Consider the following 15,836-nt stretch of genomic DNA (forward strand, 5'->3'; position numbering starts at 1 on the left):
ACCCTACCGTTGCTATTCTCTGTCCAACTCTCACCCAGATTCTATTTTCATTTGGGTTATTGGTTGCCCAAACTCAATATTTGTTTTTCAGTAGTTTAAAAATCAAACATTTTACACAATATAAAATTCAGGATTTGGGCCTTAAGCAAATAAACCAACTAACAGTGCTGAGGAAACTGCAGAGGACTTTTTTAAAGTGGTAAATCAATACTGTACATTTCCACCTCTGAACTTCTGCTAGTTGGAAGCATGTAATTATTTGAGTTCCATTGTTAGAGATAAAAACAAATCACAAAATTCAGATCAGAACCTGACTTTGTCATAATTCATGACTATTTGGATTTGGGGTTCTGATTTGGGATGCAGTCTCTTGTTCCCTCCCCACTTCAACTATCCTGTTTATTTGCTCATTCAGAATTAGATGGCCTAGGAGGGTGAATAAATTCACCATAGCAGGATGTATGAGAAATCTCACTGGCACAACAGCCTGAATGAGCAAATTTAAAGGAACCCGTTTCCCACTGAGGATCTTATCGAAACACCACTGTTCAATTTCTTTTCAGCACCATCTTTCATCTGGAGTGCTTCTGTGCCCCCCACCTTCAGTAGCACAATATCAAACAGCTGGAGTTTCGGCAACTCTGAGGATGCAGAGTTTTGAAGTAACTGGGCAAGCAGAGAGAAGCTATCCATTTTTGAGCAGTGAGTTGAAAATCTTAAAACTCTGTTTTTGTTAATCAGTCACTGATGTTAAATAGATGTTAACACTGTGGAAAAAAGGAAGCCTTTGTTAAAGATTCAATCGACCCGACCATTTTAAAGGTGTATGGACAAAGCATAAATTAAATTCACAGAATATACAAGCCAAGGAAAATAGTGATTATAAAATATGGTAATCCTGCATGTGAATCTAAACAAAATTAGAGGAACACAAAAGAAGAAAACGTTCAAGCCTTCCAACATACCAAAGTTCCCCAAGCTCAAAATCTGAGATGATCTGATTCGTTTTGATGAAAGGTAATTTTGAAATATAACCACTTCATTTCTCATCGGTATAGCAGAAATTATGCTTCATTCCCATTGTTAGACATTATAAGAGTTAGCAGTGATAGAAACAATTAGCTTTTATCTATACAGTATGTGGACAGGAGGTGAAGATTTCCTGGTCCCACCTTGTTTTACATATGATGTAATATGCTTCAGACACACTCTTGCCTTCCAAGGCCGTGTCTGTACTATTGTAGTTTCAGATGCAAACCATATGCTCAGAAGTCAGTGTTAAAATGCTTGCATGCAAGTTTAAACCTCCAAATAACAAAGCTTAGATGGTCAGAATGGCATTTAAGAACATAAACTTTTATGGAGAACTCATCCTGTTGTTAACTCATCCTGTTGCTGACATATGGAAGTGTTTACCTCCAAAATACCACAAAGAACATCACAGTATAACACACCTCTCAAGGGTGCTGTAGTAGTAAATTTCTTGCATCAGGGTGGGGTTGGACTTGATGACCTTTGAATCTCTTTCCAGCTGTTAGATTCTATGACCCAATGACTTCTTCTGTGCCTTGAATAGCTGTATGGTAGAGAGAGGCTTGCCAGGTGTTGCTTTCCCCATCATTTCAAAGTTATGGTGGGTGATGCTTCACCTATTGAATTTATTTCTACCATGCATCTAGCGAAGGCATGGGAATAGCCTTCCAAGACAGAAGCTGGAAATTATTGTGGGGATAAGCTCCACCAAGGAGCTTATACAGGGCAAGTGTCAACAATGAAATCTCCACAATTCAGAAGTTGCTGATACTGGACATTCTCTGGTATCTTAACAATTTGTTCTGAATGCAGAAAAATCATTGCGCTTCACCCACTTAAAGAAACAACACATTACAACAGAAGTGGTGAGAAAAGACACAATAGTGAGCACATTTCCAAGAAACCACCAGAAAGATTGTACATACTTGTCAGACACCCTGGCTGATTCACTTGTAGCTTACCTCTTAACCTTTGTTGTTAATCCCAGTTAATCCCCACTCCCACAGTAGGATTGAACCCTGGGAAGCTATACTGTACCAGAAAGGCAAGAAAAATCAGAGACTAGTAGAGACAGCATTCTAGGTGTGAATATCTGCCCTGGGCTATTAAACTGATTGGCCTTCTAGGGGGCCATTGGCATGGCTCTCTAACATGAAATAACTTTGAACGGTGGGTGAGATGGTTACAACTTTTGGCATTACCTAGAACTCATTCCACACTTGGGTGTGTTCATATAGTTATTATTATTATTTTTAAAGCAGATTTTCTGCAACAATCTCAAGGAAGGTGTCTGTGTACAACAGAAACTTGACCCACACCATGCATTTGAAGCACATTAAGTGCACACTTGAAGCACACAGCTTCCCTCAAAAGAATCCTATGAACTATAGTTTGTTAAGGGTGCTGGGAACTGTAAACTCTGTGAGGGGTAAACTATGACTCCCAGGTTTTTTTGGGGGGGGGGTCATGTGCTTTAAATGTATGGTGTGGATGTGAACAATGTCCAATAGATGTTCAGTGTAGACCAGTGTGGGGAATCTGTGACTGTCCAGCTGTTGCTGTATTATAACTCACATCATCACTGACTATTAGCCACACTGGCTGAGGTTGATGAGAGTTATACTGGTAATTCAATAACCTCTGGAGGGCCACTGGTTCCCCACCACTATTGTAGACCAACCAAGATTTATCGGACTTGGTATTGGAAGCCTGCCAAACTCTTGTGGGCTTACCATTCTGAACATGCATTGTTTCACAGAGCAGGGATCCATGTGCTACCTACCATGAGAGAATTGCAAACAGCTAGCCGACAGTGCAAAAGGAGTTATGTGAATCTACTTTCAAGAATGGCCACATGTGAAACCCCACTAGTTAGTTTAATGAGGTTTTTCTATTCTAAGCAAATCACTTAAACACAACAGAAACTCTGAAGAAAACATAGGAATATACCTTAGGCCAGATTAGATTGTTCATCTAGTGCAGCATTATCCCACTTGAGAAATTCAACACAAATAAGGTGGCGAATTTTGAGTCCATTCACACAAATAGAAACTAATACAGTACCAACATAAAAAGAGACTTTCTCTGAATATGAATACTGTACACACATTCCTGGAGGAATCTCTAACATGGTTCATTTTTATTCCCACCAATACAGTCTGTTTTTTGTGCATACTGAGGTGTTTCATATTTATATATCTTTTAAAAGTGTTGCCTAAACTCCCTTATTTAAAATAATCACCACTGCCATCAAAAAGAGCTTCCACTCTAGTAGGGGAACAAAAATGTTGTTTTATCACCTTCCATATAAAACATTAAAGCAGCAAATAAAAATAAAATAAAAAAATACTGCTTCAGGTCTTATTATTTGTTTTCCCTGGATCTTTTTCAAAGTTTTGCTTCCTCAGTAATGCAAGTTAATGTGCACACAACCCGTGCCTCTTTTTGCAATGTTCTAGTGGTGTTATGTAGAAAAACATCTCTGTCTCCCATCCTATGGAATCAAAGGCATGAAGCAGCTTTGCAAGCTGAATCAGTATCAAAGTAAGCACATGGAACACACATTAATAAGGGAAGGTAAATAGATTACAAACTTGTTCATTAAAGAAAGTTCAGATTATACGCCCTCACCCTAAACAGTTAGATTAGGAGTGTGGGCTCATCCAAATTTCACTTGTCCTGTGCCTAAAAAGTACAGGTCCAAGCAGTTTTCCTGTTGCCCTGTGCCACTTTCTGCTGGAAAACCCGCTTTTTAGCAATAAATCGGAACGAATGGCAATTCATGGGAAACCCTATTGAAGTTTCTTGATACAGCGCTAAGGATCAGGTTTCCCAGGGGAAAGCAGCAGGGCAAACAGAGGTGTGACTAAGAAGTTCTGAGTCATAATAATAATAATAATAATAATAATAATAATAATAATAATATATTTATACCCTGTCCATCTAGCTGGGTTTCCCCAGCCACTCTGGGTGGCTCCCAACAGAATATTAAAAATACATTAAAACATCAGTCATTAAAAACTTCCCTAACAGGGCTGCCTTCAGATATTTTCTAAAAGTTAGGTAAAGGTAAAAAGGTAAAGGGACCCCTGACCGTTAGGTCCAGTCGTGACCGACTCTGGAGTTGCGGCACTCATCTCATGTTATTGGCCGAGGGAGCCGGCATACAGCTTCCAGGTCATGTGGCCAGCATGACAAAGCCGCTTCTGGTGAATCAGAGCAGCGCACGGAAACGCCGTTTACCTTCCTGCCAGAGCGGTACCTATTTATCTACTTGCACTTTGACATGCTTTCAAACTGCTAGGTTGGCAGGAGCAGGGACCGAGCAATGGGAGCTCACCCCATTGCGGGGATTCGAACTGCAGACCTTCCGATTGGCAATCCCTAGGCTCTGTGGTTTAACCCACAGCGCCACCGGTGTCTTAAAAGTTAGGTAGTTGTTAATTTTCTTGACATCTGATGAGAGGGTGTTCCACAGAGTGGGCGCCACTGAGAAGGCCCTCTGCCTGGTTCCCTGTAACCTCACTTCTCGCAGTGAGGGAACTGCCAGAAGGCCCTCAACGCTGGACCTCAGTGTCCAGGCTGAACAATGGGGGTGGAGACGCTTCTTCAGGTATACTGGGCCGAGATCTAGCCTGTCTCCAGCTTAAAATAAGCTGTGAGCCACATTTATTTGAACATGGATTCCCCAAACCCTGTGATCCAAATTCTGCTTTCAAATAGGATCTCGATGGGGATCATGTGGTCAGGGAGATACAGTCATACCTCATGTTGCGTCCGCTTCAGGTTGCGTCTTTTCAGCATACAAACGCGGCAAACCCGGAAGTGTTTACTTCTGGGTTTCGCTGCATGCACAGCAGCATTCTGCATGGTTCATGCATGCGCAGAAGCGCTCTATCGCGCATGCACAGAAGCGCAACTCTGGTTGTGGACTTTTCGGGGTGTGAATGGCACCCCGGAATGGATCATGTCTGCAACCAGAGGTATCACTGTACTGTGTTCAAACAAATATACCATCTCTGCATTCATAACCACTCATATTTATATCACTTATTGGGCAAGTTATTTTGTTCTAAAATGGAGCCAACTTACTCCATGTTTTACTTTAAAATCTCATTGAGGTTTTTGACAACTAGTGGGATAACACAGCTCTTATCCTTGTTTTGTGATAGACTCTACTCATGGCCAGGTCATGGACCAAGCTAAACTTGGAAGTCCTGAAACTACCTCACCAGGGTTAGGCAACCTAAGGCCCGGGGGCCGGATGCGGCCCAATCACCTTCTAAATCCAGCCTGCGGACGGTCCAGGAATCAGCCTGCTTTTACATGAGAAGAATGTGTGCTTTTATTTAAAATGCATCTCTGGGTTATTTGTGGGGCATAGGAATTCATTCATTATTTTTTTACAAAATATACTCCGGCCCACCACATGGTCTGAGGGACGGTGGACCGGCCTACGGCTGAAAAAGGTTGCTGACCCCTGACTTAGGCTTTGGTCGTAGACCAAGTGAGTTACATACTTGACCAGATGTCACCTATTGAGGTCTGAAACAGTTTCATAAAAGTCTGGTGATTTTATTCTGGGTTTAAAAACCTTTATGTGAATTGGAATAAATTAAGCAGGATAACGAAATACGAGTTTAAGTCTTGCACTTCACTATCAGTATCAGCCTACTAGAATCTCAAAGGAATCCCCCTCCTAAGATTTAGCCATGTTCTCAACCTCCTGTGAGGCTTCACTAGAAGTGGAGACATGGGTGGATGGACATACAGCTTAGAGCAATTTGGTGGGTTGTTTCCCCATCCTCTGTTTTTAATTGCAAGGTTTTATTTTATTTTTGTGGCCAGGTCTCATGACCTGAAGACAAAAGTGTGTAAGAATGCAAGAAGAGCTCTATTGGATCAGATCAAAGTGTCAAGTGATACACATTGGGGCAAAAACTCCAAATTTCACACATAGGCGCATGGGTCTGAACTAAGGGTGACAGACGAAACCTTGGAGTCTTGGCTCAGTGAAGATGCTGACCCAGTGTGGGGCAGCTATGAAGAAGATAAATGCCATGCTAGGGTTCATTAGGTTTGAAAGTAAAAGTGGCAATATCATAATGCCTTTACACAAATCTATCGTATGACTGCACTTCGAATATTGTATATTGTTCTGGTTGTCCCACCTCAAAAAGGATATTGTAGAGATGGAAAAGTTTCAGAAAAGAGCAACCAATGATCAAAGGGTTGGAGCAACCTCCCAATGAGGAGGGGTTACAATTTTAGGAGCTTTTTAGTTAAAAGAAAAGGTGAGTAAAGGGGGACAGGATGGTGGTGTATACAATTATACATTGTGTGCAGAAAGTGGACAGAGAGACGTTCTCTCTCTCTCATAATTCTAGAACTTGGAGACATCAATTGAAGCTGAATGTTGGAAGATTCAGAATAGAAAAAAAAGGAAATACTTATTCATACAGCACATTGGTAAACGATGGAATTTGCTCCCACAAGAGATGGTGATAGTCACCAACTAGGATGGCTTAAAAAGAAGATAAGACAAATTCATGAAGCATACAGCCAGGATGGCTATGTTCAGCTTCCGTTCAGAGCAGTATGCCTCTGAATACCAGTTGCTGGGAATTGTAAGTGAGGAGCGAGAGTGTTGTACCCAGGTCCTGCTTGCGGGCTTTCTGGTAGGTGACTGTGAAAACAAGTTGTTAACCTAGATGGGCCTTTGGCCTGATCCAACAGGGTTCTTATGCCTAATAGCCATTGATAGACTAACCTCCATGAATTTGCCTAATATCCTTTTAAAGTCATTCTAAACCAATGACCATCACCATCATGAACTGAATTCCATAGGTCCAGGATGAGTTGCCATATCAGATGGAGAAATCTGATGAGGAAATACTTACTTTTGTCACTTCTGAATCTACCGCCAATCAGTTTCACTGGGTGACCCTGAAAGTGCTTCTGGACAGTTGCTGTTTTCCAGTGGGATTCAGTCACATACCTCCAAGGGCAGCTTGGGCAATTAAAGAGCATTTGGTGCTCTTGCATAATAAACCTTCCCCCTGCCATTGCATATTTTGCAAAAGGAAAAATTATGGGAAAACACACTGGAAAGTGTGGGGTGACAGTTGCTTTACGCAATGCTGTATAACCCTCCCAGAGACACACCAGAATGAATGAAATAGTCAGCACTGTCTAACCACCCTGTGAACTTTGTGCAAACAAATCAGGATGAATGCATAATAAGTGGGTCCTGTGGAAGTGGCCTGAGTTCTTATAGGAGAAGAAGATATTCCATCAACCCTTTACAACCCAGCTAGATGGGTGGGGTATAAATAATAAAAATATTATTATTATTTCTAACCCTCCATCACATTTTCACCTTAGCTGGCCTACCCCTTGCATTACGGCCCTGCGAGCAAATCAGTGAATGCTAGAAAGTTTGAATATAATCTAACCTTTGCTTAAACTTTGTGCAAGCAAAACTGGTCTACCGCTCACTCAGTGAACAGGTCCTTTGGACCTGCCTACACTATCGAATTCCCTGTGCAACCTGTCCCCTCTTGTTGGCGTGCTGCACCCTCCCTGTTCCTGTCCATAGCTTGTAATATGCCATAACCACGTTGTTTAAATTTATAAACAAATAACTTAAGATGCCCTGAGGAAAGACGCGATGGCCCTCAGTTCTACAATCTCGTATACGCAATGCACACCCGCCAACCAAATATTCAACAAACGTTCTTATGTGCAATAGAGGGAAGCGATCCAAGGGGGCTTCTGTTAGTGGTGCTAACTTTCCAGGAGAAGGGGAGGTAACTTGTTTAGTAGCAGCCGCATCTAGGCAACCTCGTGGGTCTCTCTCCCCCCCTCCCCAACAGCGCGGCAGATTGTTCCGAGTGATCTGCCCTCTCCCCACATCCCTGCCTAAACAGCCTGCTGTGATCAGTGTAGTGTGCTCTAAAAAATGAGCCTCCGCTATAGTTAAAGACGCTGCTCCTGACTCCCCCTCGCCTCGCTACACCCCCTCCCAGCCCAGCACTGATGAATAGCGATCGGGAGCTTTGACGGAGGACTGCCACATACCAACTGCAGAAAGCAAAGGGGTGGTATGGAGAGAGAGGGAGAGAGGGAGGGAGGGAGAGACCCTCCTCCTTTCTTTGCAAAACTTTTCAGCCCAACTTTCCCAGCTTCCGCTTCTCTCGGATTGGCGAGGCCGTGACGGGCGGGGGTGTCGGTTTTCCTATGCGATCCCCTGAAACATCGCCTTCCCTTCTTTAAACCTCAGGTGCAAGAGGGCGATCTCCTCTCATCCCGCTCCGGACTTCTTCTGGGGGAGAGAAGGTGATTTTTTTGAGTACTTTTCTTTTTCTTTCCCCCCTGGCAGTTCCATTCCCCCCTTTCCCCTTCTGCGGCTCCTCCTTTTCCCCCTCCTCCTCCGCAAGGGGAGGCGGGGGCAAGAATGGGAGGCTTCGGAGCCGGGTTAGCAAAAAGAAGGGAATTGTTTGAGAGTTCAGTCATCCAAAAAACCTTCTTCCATATGGAGGCTCTGGCTGCCTCGATCCCAGTGGCTTTCTCGGCTCTCTGCAGTTTCTTCTTCCTCTTCCGCTCAGCTTTGTAGGGAAGCTGCGGACTCTTCCTAAAAGCAGCCAGCTCCCAAGTAGCCTACAACAGCCTCCCTTTCTCCTTTAAACCTCCTCCATCCAGATTCTCAACATCAGCTTTATTTTGGTGAGTGCCTAGTTGAACTGTCCGAGCTGGGACCTCCCCAGTCTTGGGGTTTGGGGTTCTTTGTTGCTGTTTCTTTCCTTATCTTTAAAAACTCCCTTATTTTTCCTTTTTCGGTAACCGCTCTCCCTTAAGCATCATCAGAGATCTTGGGTGAGGGAAGCGGCGGCAGCAGCAGCAACAACAACAACAAAACAACAACCCCAAAGTTTGATTTTTAAACAAAACCGAGGAGCAAAATAAAGTCATAGGCTTCCCCGTGTAACAGTAATTTGTGGTGTTGGGAATTTGGGAGGACAGAACCGGGATGTTTGGTTGGCTGCTTTTTTTTTGCTTTTTTTTTTGAGATGTAGGATGAGTTTGATAGTTTATAAGAAGTCATGATTTTCCCATGGTTCTTTTAACTTTCTCTGGTTTGTGCAGGTTTGTTTTTCACTTGGCAGGTGAGATTAGTAGCAGCCTGGCTGTTTCACTTTTTCGCCATCATCTTGCCAGTAATGGAGGACCTGCCAATTGCTCTGTACAATTCAGCTCCAGCTCTTTGCCAAAAGTCCCTCAGAGATTGCAATGTTTTTTTAAAAAAAAAATGAAAGAAATGGGGGAGAAATAAACTTTATCATCTTAGTTCAGGCTTGTACGACAACCTAAGAAATGTCTTGTAGCAAGCCTGCATTGGTAGGGTAGTTTTATTTAAAAGTTTTTAGAAACTTGAAAAGATGGGGGGGCATGTAACTGCTACAGCATCTTTTGCTTGTGACAATGCAGGGTGCTGCAACATAGAGGATGCATGAATGAGTTTGCTCAGAGTAAACAAGTTTGTTGTCTGCATTTGCCTGTTCAACTACTTATTTTTGTAAAGTTTTTGTTTCCATCTTTAAACGAAAAAGAAATTGGCGGTAGTAGGTAGAAAAGTATTTTGGAGGATTTTATATCTTAAGATGCCTTGTTTTGGTTGTAAGATTTTGTCAGAGACTTGTGATTGAGAGGTAAAAGTTATTTGCAGGAACATCCCAGTTCAGCTTTTCAAAAGGATATTTAACATTTGCTTATTAGCAAAACTCAAGTAGCAAAATTTATGTAAACACCTTGGGCATAATCCAGCTGCCGTTAAGCCCTTTTAAGATTTAGGGATTTCATTGGAAGAGAGTTCTGCACCTGCTTAATTCTCCAGTTGGTTTCAGTAGGTCAAAAAGGTGCTTAATGTTGGCTGGGTTGTAACCTTGGTGTTCTTGAGAAATACTTCCAAGAGCCCTCATTTATGAAATACTTCAGTTAATTAAAAACTCTTACTAACATTTTAGGGTTTTTTTTTTTTAAAAAAGTATGTCCATATATTGTCATTGTATAGAGCAAAACTATATTGATATTGTGCTTATGTTAAACTTGTAAAAGTTCTAGGTAAACTGGGATTTTTCTGTGAATTATGGTGTGACGAATCTAATTTTGAAAAACTTCCTTGTGTTTTTTTATGATCCCATCCCCATTACTTTTAAGACTACAAACCTGCAGCTCATCCTATATGTATGTAAAACTCCCTATGAGTTTTTGGAAATTATTTATATATATATATATATATATATATATTAGTTTGTTTAGGGAAAGGAAAAATAAGATAATATTTATGTGAAAGATGCATAGCTGGAAGCCAAGAACTGTTCACCACCCTCTGTTTAGCTGTTTAGCTTTTCAACCACTTTCTTAATGAAACCTGTGGAAGATTATTATGTCCAGGCACAATGTCCTTGCTTATAGCTAAAGAGTAAACTTTAAACTGCATGTGGCTCTTTCTAACAATGATTGAGATATTATGACAACTATCCCGGAGATTTGTGTCTATTTAGGTGTGGATTTACCTCTCGGTGGGTTGTGTAATGGAACTGAACTGTCCTATATCAATGTACCACATGTTCTGTTGGGGTTCATTGTGCAAAATTTGGTCATTGTTTTAAAAATCAAATGTTTTCCCAGCTATTTTTATTGATGTGTGTTTCTGTGTTTGTGTCTGTTTTTGTTGAAAACTGATTTTTGGAACATCACTGGCTTAGTCTGAAAGAATGAGAATGACAAAATAGAGAGAGTTTTTATTGGTCCTGCATCTGTTGTTTTAGAGATGTAGATTCTGCTCCTATTAATTCTCCACTAGTTGTGGAGTGCAGGTTCCAGCTTTTACTATTTGCATTTAAGTCTTCAGTTTGTAGTTTGTTTCCAGTCCAGCGGTTCCACTGCAGTGACTAATGAAGGTCCACAATGTGAGAATGTGGCAGTTACAAACTGACCCTAGCTCTTTCTTCCAGAGATTGTATAGGGAAGGCATAGTATAGACAGTTGGGAGTTTGAGGTAGGAGCAGTATACATTCCTGCGTACAAAGCACAAGATCTGGAAAGTCTGTTCCGTGCTCAAGCTGACTTCTATGATTCTTTTCTACCCACAAACCTGTGATAACATATATCTAACTCATGAATGCAAATCATTATAGCATTCATCACAACTTGCAATAATAAATAACTGCAGCCACAATCATGTGAAAGAGAAGTTGTTAAACCAGTTGCTTCTGTTGATAAAGAAAGGTTAGTAGTATTGAGATGCTGAAAATTTAGCTACAGCAAAAGAGTGAGTCAGTTTTCTGATTGATTTACACCCATCTTTAATTCCTAGAAAGGAGGAGTAACCAAAACACTTACTTTATATAGGCTGGCAAAGGAAACAAGCACAACCCATATATATTTAAAACACTCTCTACCTTTATAGCTTAAGAGCTGGTTTGTGGTGAATGACTTAAGGCCATGCCTATAACAGCCATATGGATAGGCAGGACACAAGAACTTGTTGGTATAGAGGGGAAAACTTGGGGAATCTTGGCTTGTTTTGGCTCCCAAAGGTGATGAGAGACTTGTGCCATTGACTTCAGTAGGAGTCATAGTAAGTTGGTATGAATCTGGAAGTCTCCCTGTTAGTGATGGTGTTGGTGAGTTCAGCTTGTGAACTTTCTAATGATTCGTTCTTCATACTGAATAGCCTTCCTTGATATTCATTTTACAAGCTAATCTGATCTTGGAGGATTGCTGTATCAATATTTTGCATGGTGGTAAATTGAACTTTGCAAAGTTGCAGAATGGAACTTTCTAGACAAAAACAATTAAGCATATTCAAAGTTCAATGCATAATAATCCTATCTGTTGAAAAGCTCTGAGACGCCTTAATTTAGCTACACTTTCAAGGAGTCAGACAGAAATCCAGTATTCAGTACATTCATAGTATAAATACAAATACGTGTTTAATGTTTAATGAGGTCACTGTGAGAGACATTGCTAAGTGTGTTCTAGCTGTGATCTTGGTATGGGTGTTGGCTTTGGTCATGTTACCCTCTGACGACAGTATTGTGTATGGGTGGGGAGCTTGTGGTCCAACAGATGTTGTTGGCCTACAACTCACATCATCTCTGACCATTGGCCATGCTAACTGAGGCTGATGGGAGTTGAAGTCCTGCAACATCTGGAGGGCTACAGGTTCCCCACCATGAACTTCTTAGTTGTGGCGCCTAAGTTGGAACTTCCTGCTTAAGACATTTCATCTTTCAGTTTCCTTGCTGACTCTCAGGAAGATTTTATTTCAAAGAGCTTTAGTCTGAACTTTTCCAGTTGAAAAACTGATGATTATGCCTGTGTATATTTTGATAGATTTTACTTATTGTTTGATTTTTTAATGTTGAAAACCAGTTTTTCTGCAGATTGGTACAGAACTTTAATGATAACTTTAATGGTCTCTAAGGTGCTACTGGACAATTTTAAAAATTTTTAAAATATATTTCAACTGCGTCAGACCAAAACGGCTACCTACCTGAAGGTGTATAGAGTTAACATTTTAAATACTACAGCTTAAAATAATATTTGGAGTTTATTTTCTATCACAGCATCACATTGCAGAGGCCCAGTTCCATCGTAACACTGGAACCAGGAGTAGGCCATAAAACCATGCAAACCTTCCTGCTGTAATGGTTTTTCCCAATCTTGGTTAAAATGAACATAGTCTGTAAATTAATGTTGAGAACTCATTTTTAGTCCCCTTCTGCGATGCCAGTCAGATGGATAAGACAGATATGGTTAGATTATTTGCATACATTCTCCAGTGCCATTGGAATGTACTATGGTTACTGTGCAGTGTGTGTGTGTGTGTGTGTGTGTGTGTGTGTGTGTGAAGAAAGCTGTCTCTTTAGTGCAGGGATGAAATGCCTGTGATTCTGCAGATGTTGCTGGACTACAATTCCCACTATCCCTAACTATTGACCAGATCAAAAGCCAATATAATCTAGCATTTTGTTCTGGCATTGACCAACCAGATGCCTATAGGAGACCAACAAGCAGGGCATGAGTGCAACAGCATGCTACCATATGCTTTTAAACTACAACTATCATCCCTTCTAACCACTGGCCATGTGGGCTACAGCTGATGGGAGTTGTAGTCTAACAGTTGTAGCAGGCTAACGCTATGTTATGTATGGTCATGCTACATACATGATGATCGGGCTCACATGATCACCTCTCCTCCTCTGATGCAATTTTGAGGGGGAGATTGGAAGTAGCTGCTTCTTCAAAACTTACCAGAATTCCTTGTTAATGTCTGAACTTTGGGACCTCTGGTTATTTTGAACGATGGTTAGTGGAACTAGCCAGGATCCTAAACAACAGTTTAATCCTGGCTTGTTTGAACTAACCAGAGTTTCACAAGTGTGAACGTAATGGGGAGCTCTGGTTTGTTTAAAACCAGAGAGGAGAGGAGGAGAGGGAATGACTAGTGTGTGAGCCTTAGATTCATAGGCAGCGATTGAAAGAGAGATGGTGCCAATGGAGGTGTTTTGGGAAGGTGCTTTTGTGCTTTGCTGGTTGGGAGCATGTCAGCACTGTCATATACGTTGACAAATGGAGATTCAAACCATTAATGCCTGAGTTTGTATAGTCTTCTCAGAGGAGTGTACCTCTTCAGTTTTCATGTAGGAAACCACTTGTTTGAAACAAGCCAAAATGTATCACTTTGAAGAGAAGACTTGCCACATGTACCACATAATGTACATGTGGTACATTATGGTGTGCGGGGTGTGATTTTCACAAGTGTGGGTATAAAACAAGTGACTTCCCACATGAAAACTGAGATTGTCCTAAAGCATGAGATGATTATGCATAGCTGAATTGGACCTGAGGATGGTCAGCTGACGATCTTGAGCAGGTTGGCAACTGTCTTAGACTTTTAGCCAATAGCTGTACAGAGACACTGTCATAATCTTCAGTCACCCCCTCCCCCCACCCCGGATGACTGACTTTTACATCTTCTCCCTGTTAAACCATTCCTTCAAATTCCCCACTCCAAAAACCAAAGTTGGCTTTATCTTTAGAGAAGCTTTTGGATGGGAGCAGGAAAGAGCAATGACATCAAATCCATTAGTCAATTTTTAGCACAGTTGCCAAAGAAAATGCTTTTTAACATACTGGGGTGGGGTGGGGTGGGGAACTGTGTGAAGGATCCAACTGTCGATGAAATACGGTAAATGTAGGCCATTCATTTACAGAGTGATCAGAGTGGGAATATTGTGGCAGAATTATGCAACAAAGATTATTTCCAATTTGCCACTAAGTTGGAACCCTCTGGGTTATGAATAATTATTGTACATTTATGCAGTCTTTGTGTCTACCCCAAAATGAATACAGTGGTACCTCGGTTTATGAACACAATTGGTTCCGGAAGTCTGTTCATAAACTGAAGCGTTCATAAACTGAAGCGAACTTTCCCATTGAAAGTAATGGAAAGTGGATTAATCCGTTCCAGACGGGTCCGCGGAGTACTTAAACTGAAGCATTCATAAACTGAAGCATGGGTGTAATTGGTTCCAGAAGTCTGTTCATAAACTGAAGCGTTCATAAACTGAAGCGAACTTTCCCATTGAAAGTAATGGAAAATGAATTATTCCGTTCCAGATGGGTCTGCGGCGTTCATAAACCGAAAATTCATAAACCGAGGTGTTCATAAACCGAGGTTCCACTGTAATGCATAGATCTAACCAACTCTCTCCACAATAAAACACTTTGAGCTGGTCTATGTGTTAACTTGTATCACAGACCTGTAGACATGTGGCAAATTGTCCATACAGCCCAACTGTACTGTATTGTGAAGTCAGACTCATTGTTTGACTTGAGGGTGTCATGTTCTGAATTTCTCTTTTCCCATTCATCGTGAATGGCAACCATGGTGGAGCACAAAATATATAGTTTGGTGCACAAACAACCCCCTTAATGGGTAGTCAGATTCCATAATAAAGTCAGTGCTGTTTCTTGCCAAGTTCTGGAGCTCTTGCAGGCAGGCTTAGATAGGCAGTTACAACTGAAAAACAAATAATGATGTTACATTTTTTTTAAAGAAACTTAGCTGACCAACCATGCTTTATGATTTGTAGTACTAAAGGCCATGAAAAGCATCTCAAGCTTAGGGTGTGAAGGTTTAGAAGGACAGAAAAGGTAACTAAAGTTTCCATGTAAATAATTCTTGGTAGAAAGTGGGGGGGGGGTTGTAAAAAAAACTTTTAGGCTTGAGGAAAGAGAAGGTGAAGTTTGGGCAGACATCAAAAATGAAAACCATCTTTCAAGGAGGATAGAATTTCATGACCAAATCCCCAGTGCAAGAACTGTAGCGATCAAAGGACTAGTTTCACCCTTCATCTTTGAGTTAGATACATCCTCTGCAGAACCGATGGTGAGAAGACCCCATTGACCTTCTTCCCCAGTCCTTTTGGGTGGGATCTTTGCTGCTCCCAAAGTGTTTCCCCTTGCAGTGACTCCTCCTTGGATACTCCCTTCCCCCCCCCCGGTGTGATGTACATAACAGCTGTCTGGATCACAAACAATGGCTGTTTCACTGTTCTGTTTCTCTAGGATTGACATTAGAGAAACAATGTGATAACCATGCAGCATTTTACTCATTTAAAATCTGTAGGAATTGTTTTTTAATGTTCAAATGCTCTCAATTTCAACATGGAGAACATGGATCACTCATCCTATTAATATAGAAAAAGCTCCTAGGTGGTACCTTAGGCTGT

General features: G+C 41.3%; 1 protein-coding gene across 5 annotated transcripts in view; it reads left to right on the top strand.

Moving 5' to 3' along the window:
• The first annotated feature begins 671 nt into the window (after positions 1-671).
• BOC (BOC cell adhesion associated, oncogene regulated) overlaps positions 672-15,836 on the top strand; it is a 72,213-nt gene continuing 57,048 nt past the window's right edge. For 2 of the 5 annotated variants that reach the window (XM_035114401.3, XM_035114404.3), the window contains exon 1: positions 8,321-8,757. The gene's annotated coding sequence lies outside the window, so the exon portion shown is untranslated. Of the gene's footprint in view, positions 703-7,927; positions 8,758-15,836 lie in introns of those variants that run through there. The other 3 variants (XM_088668788.1, XM_088668786.1, XM_035114402.3) reach the window with 3 other exon arrangements.

The sequence above is a fragment of the Zootoca vivipara genome, chromosome 4, assembly GCF_965207765.1.
Source record: "Zootoca vivipara chromosome 4, rZooViv2.hap1.1, whole genome shotgun sequence".
Taxonomy (NCBI): domain Eukaryota; kingdom Metazoa; phylum Chordata; class Lepidosauria; order Squamata; family Lacertidae; genus Zootoca; species Zootoca vivipara.